A 10,465-nucleotide genomic window follows, 5' to 3' on the forward strand; every position below is an offset into this window, starting at 1 on the left:
GAACCATGTGATTCATGTTTCTGTTTATATTTAGCGACAATAGCGTCTGATTCAAGAATAACGCAGCTTTATGTCACTGTCGGATATATATTGGGTAGTAACCATTACCAAAGCACCTCGCGATTCATGTTTCTGTTGAGATAATATGGTGACATCATAATTTGGGACTGTCTAACTTACCATCTGTTTTGATGTAAAATCATAATCTGTAGCATTGATTGCCAGGATTGTAATGTAAGCTGTATCAAGGCCGCTGGTAAATGTATTGTGGACAAGGCAAATCAGTGGCTGACAAGATCAGCAAAACCCATGCCATTGGGCACATTAACACAATCAGCCATTTGACATGTCGTTCGGTGATGAATACATGACCACATTCATGCCTACATAATACTGTTTATCCTTGTCATAATCAATCAACTACAAACAAAATTCATCATTTTGCTAGTTCTTTATTGTTGAGGAAACAATAAACATAAATGTAACACATGAAAAGAGTTTTGCCTCAAAATGCTGAAAACAGTGTAAGTGAAGAAATTCCATGCACAGTATATTTGTAAGATGCTAAAATCACCATATATGATAATTGATATTATGAATGAAAAAAACACACCTCACATTATGAAACAATATATAATATGAATCATATGTTTAGATGTACAGTACTGTCCACGAGTATAGGGAGAAACACTGTCCCTCCACACAGTAGCGAACTGATGCTACTCCCTGCTGATCTTTTCACTACTCAGGATGTCAATGCTGACTTCAACACAGAACTCTTCTTCTCAACACTTCTTCTTTCCAGAAACGTACAGGGCATAGTTGCTCTCCCTTCTCAAAGCACACTGTATTGGGAGCTGTATATGTAGTTTAGCGTTGGTGTAAACTGATACCATCAAGTTTCATTACAGCATGGTAGTTGCCCTGAAAAGGTTGAAAATATTCACATAAGTGATGTCATCACCATTGATTGAACATTTTTCATGGAAAAATAACTTATGATTTAACTTCAATATAAATAAATCCACATAGTACACCTTATTTTTACATTTACATAAATCAGTGACATTGTTAAACCCAATATAATGAAAAACAAGCCCCTCCCATTCTATTATCAGCCAATCAGGAAACAGTTGACCGTTTGTGGGTATAGCATACATTTATTTTAGGTTCATGGCAACATCAAGTTAAGTTCCATTTAAAATGCCTGTAAAGATATTATAGTTTAATATCATGTTGTCTCACTTAAATTCAAAACTTAATGGGAAGTTATAATTTGCAGTTATCTCAACTGGCAAGGAATTTTTCTCAAGCCAGTTAAATGTGTCCAGGATACAAAATTAAGATGGTGTTTTTACCACAAATATTTTCTTGAAGAAAAATGAAAATATCTGATGATAATTTGTGTACTTTTTGTAATTCACATCCAGAAACTGATATGCATTTATTTTTTGGTAAAAGATTTCTGGCTTCTGGACACAGACTCATAATTTGTATCTGGATATTCGTGTGAAGGAAAATGTGATAACAGATGATAATTTGATCTGATTTTGTTATTTTCAAAGTATGTAAGTGTAAGGTTCTTAAAATACAACCAACATTTTGTGAGGGAGATAACTGATACAGTTAGACATGAATTTCGAAAAAATATATACTTCAACAAAAACCTGCAAAACAAATTTTATACACAGTATACTGACTCCGAGTGGACCATTCCTTCTTTTAGCCCTTACTACCGAGAGCAAGACAGGGTAACAACAAGTACCATCCTTTAACGTCTTTTGGAATGATGCTTCAAGGGATCAAATTTCTGACCTTCCGCTCTCCGAGCAGACACTCTACTAGTACACCATAGAGGCAGTCAATCAGACTTGGAATTTGATGAATTTCAATGAGTTAAGGTAACTAAGTTGACAATCCATCAGTTTATTGTTATTTTCTGAGAACTAACAATCAACAGTACTTTTCTTATGTTCACCATTTTGTTACTTATGTTCATTAGTGTAGAAAATTCTGGACGGGAAGCATTTTATCTGGACAGGAATATTTGCAAAGTTGCCCTTGCGGGAATTTTATACGCTGCTGTTACATAGCGACACACTTAACATCAAATCACAATTCTGACATCATTGCTGGGATGATTCATGCCAAGTTTCAGCTTCACAGGCTTTGTCGCTCTAGAGGAGATGTTGAAAGTGTAATCGTTAACGACATACATACCAGCAGAAAAAGGTAACTTTTCTTAATAAAAAGTCCAACAAAACTCAATCTCATCAAAATCAGATCTTAGTTCTCGCTACCGCTAAAAAATGATCTGAGGACATCCCATTATGGGTCACGTCAGCATGACCTTTCATCCAACCAATCAGAGCGTCACTTACCAGATCCTGAAAGTGACAGTCAAAATGTGTTTTCTAATCATGAATCCTCGAAATATTTAACAGAGGGTATTCCGAACGACAGTTACAGGTTTTATGATTATATCCATAGAATTTAGGCCATCTATAAGTCATTCCAGAATGTTGTTTTGGTCAGTTTTAAATTTATTTAATCGAGAATACGTCAAAATATGTTTCGAGGCGTAGTCGCCAGTTTGAAACTAGTGCAGTAAAGCTCGAGATAGCTACCTTCTGATTGGCAAATGTCAATTTCAGTCATTTCATTGGTCGGTCAATGATCGCGAAAGGTCGTTCCTACGTGACCCGTAATGGGATGTCCTCAGATCTTTGGTTAGCGGTAGCGAAAACTAAGATCAGATTTTAATGAGATTGGACAAAACTAAGTTTAATCTGAAATTAAATAATGCATCTTTCAATATGCATATTGATGAAGACATCTCCTCAGTTTTAAGGTCGTGATTCACAATTTGCATGCAAATGTTTATGGACTGCACATAATTTGTGTGTTTGCATGTTAGTTGGGAGCAAGGTATTTACACACGATTTCATAATGTAAACAGCAAACAATGATTGTTTAGCTCTCTGGGTCTAATAAAATCTTTTTTCTTTTTGTTCAACTGTAATTAAAAATGCTGTCACGGCTTGATGACATGTTGCAAACACGAAATGCGCAAAACGAAGTTGCCAAACATTTTTAATGTTCATCGAATCAAAAATAACATCTGCCACATTAATAATCGGACAATTCTTGGGTTAAGACGAATTAGTGGCAGAACTGTACATTACCGGTTGAGAGAGCACAACATCCGGTCCCAACATTCAGCAATATGCCTAATTTTGCTTACACAGGACTATCAGTCACACTTGGTGTAGACAGCATCTGAGGTTCAGAAGAAAAACAGGGACAGTACACTGTTCACAAATGAGTGAGGGTTTCATCTGAACAGCTCTGATGGTCGTGCAAAGGTCTACATGCATACTGGAGAATGTTTTAGCAACTCTTGCATTACTTATCATAATCAGTTTTGGGGTGGAACTGAAATGGTATGGGGTGGCATCACAACTCATGGGAAAACACGACTCATCATTGTTATGAGGACATCGATTGAGATCATGTTCTTGCCTTTGTGCACATGCAGGGACGTAATGTCATGTTGCAGCAGGATAGTGCCCGCCTACAAGTTGCACCCCTCTTTAGGGCGTGTCTCTCCATCTCCAATTACCAGGAATGGATCTTGTCAATGAATTTGTTATGATAAAACATTGATGAGACAAAAGACCAAATATTATGTTGTAATTTACAATAACATAACATTTACACTACTTAATACACAGCAGTTACTTTTTTCCATTAGTATAGATGAACACAGCCATGACATAAGCTTATTTGAACCTTCGCTTTGTGTACCGGTAAGCTACAAGTGATCATCATCATTTCTACAAAGTTAAGTTTCAGCTTCTTGGAGAGTGTAGTTTCTCTTTTTTTAATTTCATTCTTAATTGTTTTTCAAGAAGCAATTTCAGCCCCTCCATTTCTCCAATTTGAATCCCCACCATTGGAGAATTGATTCCAACCAAATATGGTTGATATCTATCTCTTAGTTCCAGAGAGGAAGTCGTTTAAAGCAATATAGCCAAATTACTCCTATTTGGCCCCGCCACCCAGCCCTTTGGGGGGTCAGCCCTCTCCATTTGTACAATTTTTAATCCCCAGCATTGGAGAATTCTTCCAACCAAATATGGTTGATATCTATCTCTTAGTTCCAATAAAGAAGTTGTTTAAAGCAATATAGCCAAATTACTCCTATTCCGCCTTGCCACCCAGCCCTTTGGGAGGTCAGCCCCACCATTTGTACAATTTTGAATCCTCACCACCAAGGGATGCTTCCAGTCAAATTTCGTTAATTGTCAATTTGTGGTCAAATGAAGAAGTTTTTAGAAAAAATCGTTGACATACGGACGACGGACCCCACAGTATGGCATAAGCTCACCTTGGTGAGCTAATAGTTGTGTCAGGATGACAAACATCAGACAAGCAGGCCATGTTGTTTGTATTCAAAAAGTATTTTGTTTTATTTTGTATATTTGTCTTATCTGGAAAAATAGTCTATGCTATATTACAACCAGTTTGTTTAACGTTTCGAGGCGATCAATGTTACCTTTGTTGGGTGCAACTGGACCAAACAAGCTATTTACACCAGGCTTCTTGTAACTGGACAGTGAAACCTGTGAACATGGTATGCGAAGAATGAAAATCTTCATAAGAATAAACACAACACATGACACCACAGAACTGAATGAACAAATTGTAAAATAAAACACTGGGACAACCATATAACTTAATCCGAGTCCCATTTTGGTGCTACACATGCCAGGTGTCATTAAGTTTTAGTTTCCTTGGTTTCTGAGAAGAAAGTTCTTAAAGTTGAACAAATCAGAATTGGAAGCTACAAAAATACCTTTGCAAATGAAGGTTAAAAAAGTGTAATAAACATCCATCAACCTCTCCATGACAACATTGCTAAGGTTATCTAGGATAAACAAAAATATGCCTCACTACGAACCGTTTAAATGGGCCTGAAACTGATCAGAATTTATTTTTAGGGAATTAAATACTGGTAAAGGTCATCATAAATAGATTAACAAGATTATGCAGAAATAAGTAACAAATGTTCAGATACACCAAATGATATGAATATTTAATAATGATTGACAAATGAGGAAAAACGAGTGAATTGTTTATGACCACTTAAATTAATGGTGCTTGGTCCAGGCAGGCAAGAGGTTGATAGCACTAACAGCTATCCATGTAATTGGGGTGTCACGTCACCAAATCAGCCAAAACTGACATTCCATATAGTTGCCCTTTGGGAATGTTAAGAATCAAATTCTGTGACTACGTTTTTGAGACTGCATTACTTGGATCATGTCCGTAACAATCCAAACAGTGTTAGTATACCTGTAATCTAGATACAAGGGTGCATGCAAAGGGTATGACCATGGCATGATAATCTGAATCTGAAATCTGAAAAGAACAGTAGATCTATTTTATACCATTGTTGGAGTGCATAATAACATACATATATAACCAATCATAGCTTCACTTCCCAAAAGATTCATAGGAAACATTGCAAGTACAAGGTTATTACACTGACTGGTACATTCCATTATTAGGACACAAAAAGGTGAAAGATGATGGCATGACCAAATGGAACATATGATCACTGAAACATAGCACATTGGAGATTGCAATATAGTATTACAGCCTGTTAAATGAATAACACTATGATACATGAGTACCTGGTCAAAATAACATTCAATATGGCTGCAATGTCGTCACCCCAAAAAATCACAGACACAGTTTACCAGATTCAACCTAATGGAGGCCAGATGTGCCCATTGTATTGGTGCCATTAAACTGACTCATGTAACGGAGCTCCAGATAACTTTTTGAGCAATTCAGTTTTTACTTTAGGGTTTCTATTTTAATTGGGTTATTACATTTTTCATTGGGTAACCAATATTTTTTCACTCATGTATTCATCACTCTCTTGGGTCTTTCCCAAAATTAGTGAACATTTTAAGATTTCAAAAAATGAAATAATGTTCTAAATACATAGGTTTGACTCAGAAAGTAAATTAGCTTGTAATTGTGTTTCAGCAATTAGCTCCTTTGTATGCATGCTGAAAAAGCTTCGTTGGGCATTTATGCGAGCTGTTTTAATAATTTGAGTTTTTCATTTAATGCATGCATTTCTGTACACAAGTTAATGGAAAGTAATTGGGTTTAAATAATTTTGGGGGGTATTTTACACAAATACGCTGCTTATCTGTAGCTCTGATGTAATAAATTTCCCTTCATTACCTTTTGGCTGTCTCCTCACATGACTGACAGAAATACTGTTCGAACAAACTACCCTGGGTATAGGTGTTAAAATTGCATCTGTAGCTTCCCTGTACTTTTTCACGGAATATATTATTACAACAAAAAGGCAATACAAGGGTATAGAAAATAAGCAAAAGAAACAAAACTATTTATCTACAGAACAGACTTTCTCACAGCATCTTGACCAATTAAAAGGATGACAGTATATGCAAGAAGACAAATTCACCATTATCCCCTAAATACTAAATACTTGCTATGGAAACTAAATATCCCAAATTATCAAAAGGCACCAGTTCAACAATAGACCTATCTATGTGCCATCCTTGTTAAGGAAATATTGTAAGTTTTTTTTAATCTGCCCAGAAAGAAGCACTACCCTCATTTTCAGTATGAGTCAAAGTTGTGGCATCTCAAAATATCAATTTTTAAAATGTCCTAAACTACCAAAAGGCACCAGTTCAACACTAGACCTATCTATGTTCCATGCTTGTTAAGGAAATATTGTTAAAAAAAATTAATCTGCATAGAAAGGAGCACTACCCTCATTTTCAGTATGAGTCAAAGTTGTGGCATCTCAAAATATTAATTTTTTTAAAATCCTAAACTATCAAAAGGCACCAGTTCACCACTAGACCGATCTGTGTGTCAAGTTTGGTGAAGAAATATTGTAGATTTTTAAGGTATGTTCCAAGAACGATCACTACCCTCATATTTCAGTCAAAGTTGTTGCCATGGAAACTAAAAAGATACATTTTACAAAAATCCAAAACTATCAACAGGCACCAGGTCACCACTAGGCCTATCCATGTACCATGATTGGTGAAGAAAATAGTAATTGTTTTTTCAAAATCTTACACAGAAGTATGAATGCAAGGACTGACCATGTCCATTTTAATACCCCCGCAAAACATGTTGTGGGGGATAATAATTGGTAATGAAATGAGTCAAAGAACACATTCATCATGGCTGCAGCAGCACATGAAGACAAAATGTTGCAGTTCCAAATATAAGAATAACTTGCAAAATATGACCCTGTTGTTGGGTTTACCAAATAATTACTGTATATCAAATTTCATAACGTAAATGCAGAAGTGGCTTTCTAAAGGGTGAAAAGTATATGTTCAATATGGTTGCCATGTCTAGACAGCTTGAAGTTGTACTGGCATCATGTTAGTGGGATCAAATACACAAAATCTCAGCTTATTGAAAATATGATTTTCAGAGAAGATATTGAAAACACAAACAAACTTCATAAGGTATGTGAAAGTTTAAGGCCATAGAAGGCACAGGTAATACAGTCATCCAAGAAGCCACCTCAATTTGCTGGGCAGAGTTGCATCCCTGTCTGTCTCACAGTCCTTGAACCATATTATTTTCCCTTCCGCCCAGCCCATCTCACTGGGTCTACTTTTAAACAAAAATGAAAATAAAATGTTTCTATCAATATTTTACATTTTCAGAGACTAAGCTGCATCCCTTTCATATGCCAGAAATCTATGACAATGGGTTCAAATCCAATAATTACCATGATTATTTTCCTTGGTTTGTGAGCACCATTTCCACGCAGGTGGGTCTCATCAAGTGGTAAATATCTAAGATGTTCCTCCCAGATCAAGCAAAAAATACACCAATGTAAACCCCATAACACATATCAAGTTTCATAATGCCACATCTGAATTTGCTGTGTAATATGCAAAAGTGATATTTTGTAAATGGCCTCATGTTTTAGAATATCATTGCTGAGATTTCAGTTTCATATGCCTTGTAGATTCAGAGGAGGTTTTGAAAGTGTACAAGTTAGTTATGGACAGATGACAGATAATGCACCATGACATAAGCTCATTTGACTTCAAATTGGATATTCCTGTATTCATGATAGCCTGTAGTTTGATTACAGTATACCAACTCACACCTCATAACTTAATAAATGTCCTAAGGTCTGAGGGAAAGTAATACTTTCACAATTGCCATAATCAGGTGAGCGAGTTTGCATAGTGAATGGTTGAGTTGGCTTAATGCAACTTAGAACAGAGTTTCAGTAATATCACAGTGTGTCAGCTGATGATCCAGTGAGGAAAGACTGATATAATGAGGTACCGATAATACTACAAATGTGGTTTTTCATATCATGACATCCATGATTTAATTTGATGTATGATGATTCCTCTATTGTTATCCCTGACTTTATCATGGGGGTGCATAAATATAAATGTTCACAGCACCTGTGCTTAGCTTGTGCTAAATCTATACAACAGTAAATTAGCCTTAGTATAATAATATAAATTCCCAACATGTATAGGGGTAGAATACAACATACCTGATTTCCTACAAGGGTTGCACCTCAAATGTCCTGAATGTGGCAGGACACAGCCCACTTGGATACCCTGGGAATAAAAAAATGAGTAAATTGGTACTGATATCTTGACATATTGGTTGCAAAGGGAGGTAATCAATGATACATGTATAGTTTACTATAAATTTGCCGGATGCACAATAATCTTTATGATCCTTTATTAACCTCATATGTCTACATATTCCCTCAGTGTTCATCATAACAACAACAACAACAACAACAAACAAAAAAGAGGGCATGTAGACTAGTGAATTAGAGCGTGGGCCTTATCTCACAATGGAGCGAACGCCAGAAATGGACCTCACTTTGAACCCAGAACCCAGACCTTTCAGCAAAACAAGTTAATTAACACTAATAATCTAGATGAGATTTGATGCTTCCCCGTTGATATATCTATGTTAGTCCTACACTCATTCTGGGCCTACAGACATAGAATACAAACATGCGTCATGTGCAGGGTCAGCAGGCACGTTGACGTTCTCCATCTCAGTATCTGAAAATAAAAAGTACCATAGTGAATGGTTGTAGACTGTAAATAATGTTTGCACAAAGACTAGATAACATTATGACCAACGAACAAGTAAGAACAGATAAACAAAAAGCAAGATCTAACCGATAAATGTTTGATCGAAAACCGATCGCTATGCCGGCCAAGGGGGATAACTCTTTCTGACCACGTCGGGACGAATTTTCCAAAGACAAACTTTAACCTTGTTTGCCAATATATTTTGTAACGATCAGTTCTTATAAATATGTGTAGTTCTATCAAACAAATACACATACAATGGCATGTATGAATGAAAACCGTAACGATCTTCTATTAAGACCGGATTGATATATCTATAGATCTATCTATTGGTTGTTAAAATTGTAATTAGGTGATGTATAAAATATATATACCGTATGAAGATACTAAATCTAAGTCTAGCCTATCTAGACCGGAGATAAAAACAACAACAAAATGATGACATCCTACCATCTGCTGAATGCTGTGTTCGACACTGCATGTTCCAATATGGCGTGAAATGCGCCCCTGTGAACATACATCCTAATATGGTTATGCTATTTAATTGTTACTGTTAGTTAGTACTAGCAGTAAATGTTAGTCTCCAGAGACGTAGAGACCGTCTTTGTACCTACTAGTAACAGGTCATATTTGCTAACAACTCTGTGCTAGTAGTAGGTAATATTTCCTGGATCGGGTGGGTATCATGGGCGATATTACATCCATCATACCAAGGAGTACCTGGGGCGGTCGGGTAGCCTAGTGGTTTAAGCGTTAGCTCGTCACGCCGAAGACTCGGGTTCGATTCCCGACATAGATACAATGTGTGAAGCCCATTTTTCTGGTGTCCCCCGCCGTGATAGTGCTGGAATATTGCTAAAAGCGGCGTAAAACCATACTCACTCACACAAGGAGTATCTCACAGGTGACGTGCACATGACGTCTCAAGGATCATATAGGGTTGGTAATTTCACAGTAATCAGGAGAATAAAGTGTGAATTTTCAAGGCTAAACTTTCTTTTGCCCGGCAAAATGTCTCTTTTACGTAAACAGTATCGCAAACGTATAGTTTCGCCACAATATCACCACTAGCATAAAGTACATAAAGTTTTGTTTAAAACGCATAATTAACTAATTCGGTATAGTCCGTGTTTCTATTACATTTCCATTTATCTCTATTAGTGTAAATAAATTGTTTGTTTGTTGTTCAACCCCGCACTCAGCAATATTCCAACTAGATGACGGCGGTCTGTAAACAATCGAGTCTGGACCAGACAACCCAGTGATTGACATCCACGCAATTGGGATCGATGACATGCATC

At 36.5% G+C, this 10,465-nt stretch overlaps 1 pseudogene; it reads right to left on the reverse strand.

Annotated features, from left to right (window-relative positions):
* Positions 1 to 509: 509 nt before the first annotated feature.
* On the reverse strand, positions 510 to 9,816 carry LOC139480387 (uncharacterized; annotated as a pseudogene).
* Positions 9,817 to 10,465: the final 649 nt, after the last annotated feature.

This window comes from Haliotis cracherodii, unplaced genomic scaffold (genome assembly GCF_022045235.1).
Source record: "Haliotis cracherodii isolate W230 unplaced genomic scaffold, xgHalCrac1.p SCAF_4, whole genome shotgun sequence".
In the NCBI taxonomy this organism is placed as follows: Eukaryota; Metazoa; Mollusca; class Gastropoda; order Lepetellida; family Haliotidae; genus Haliotis; species Haliotis cracherodii.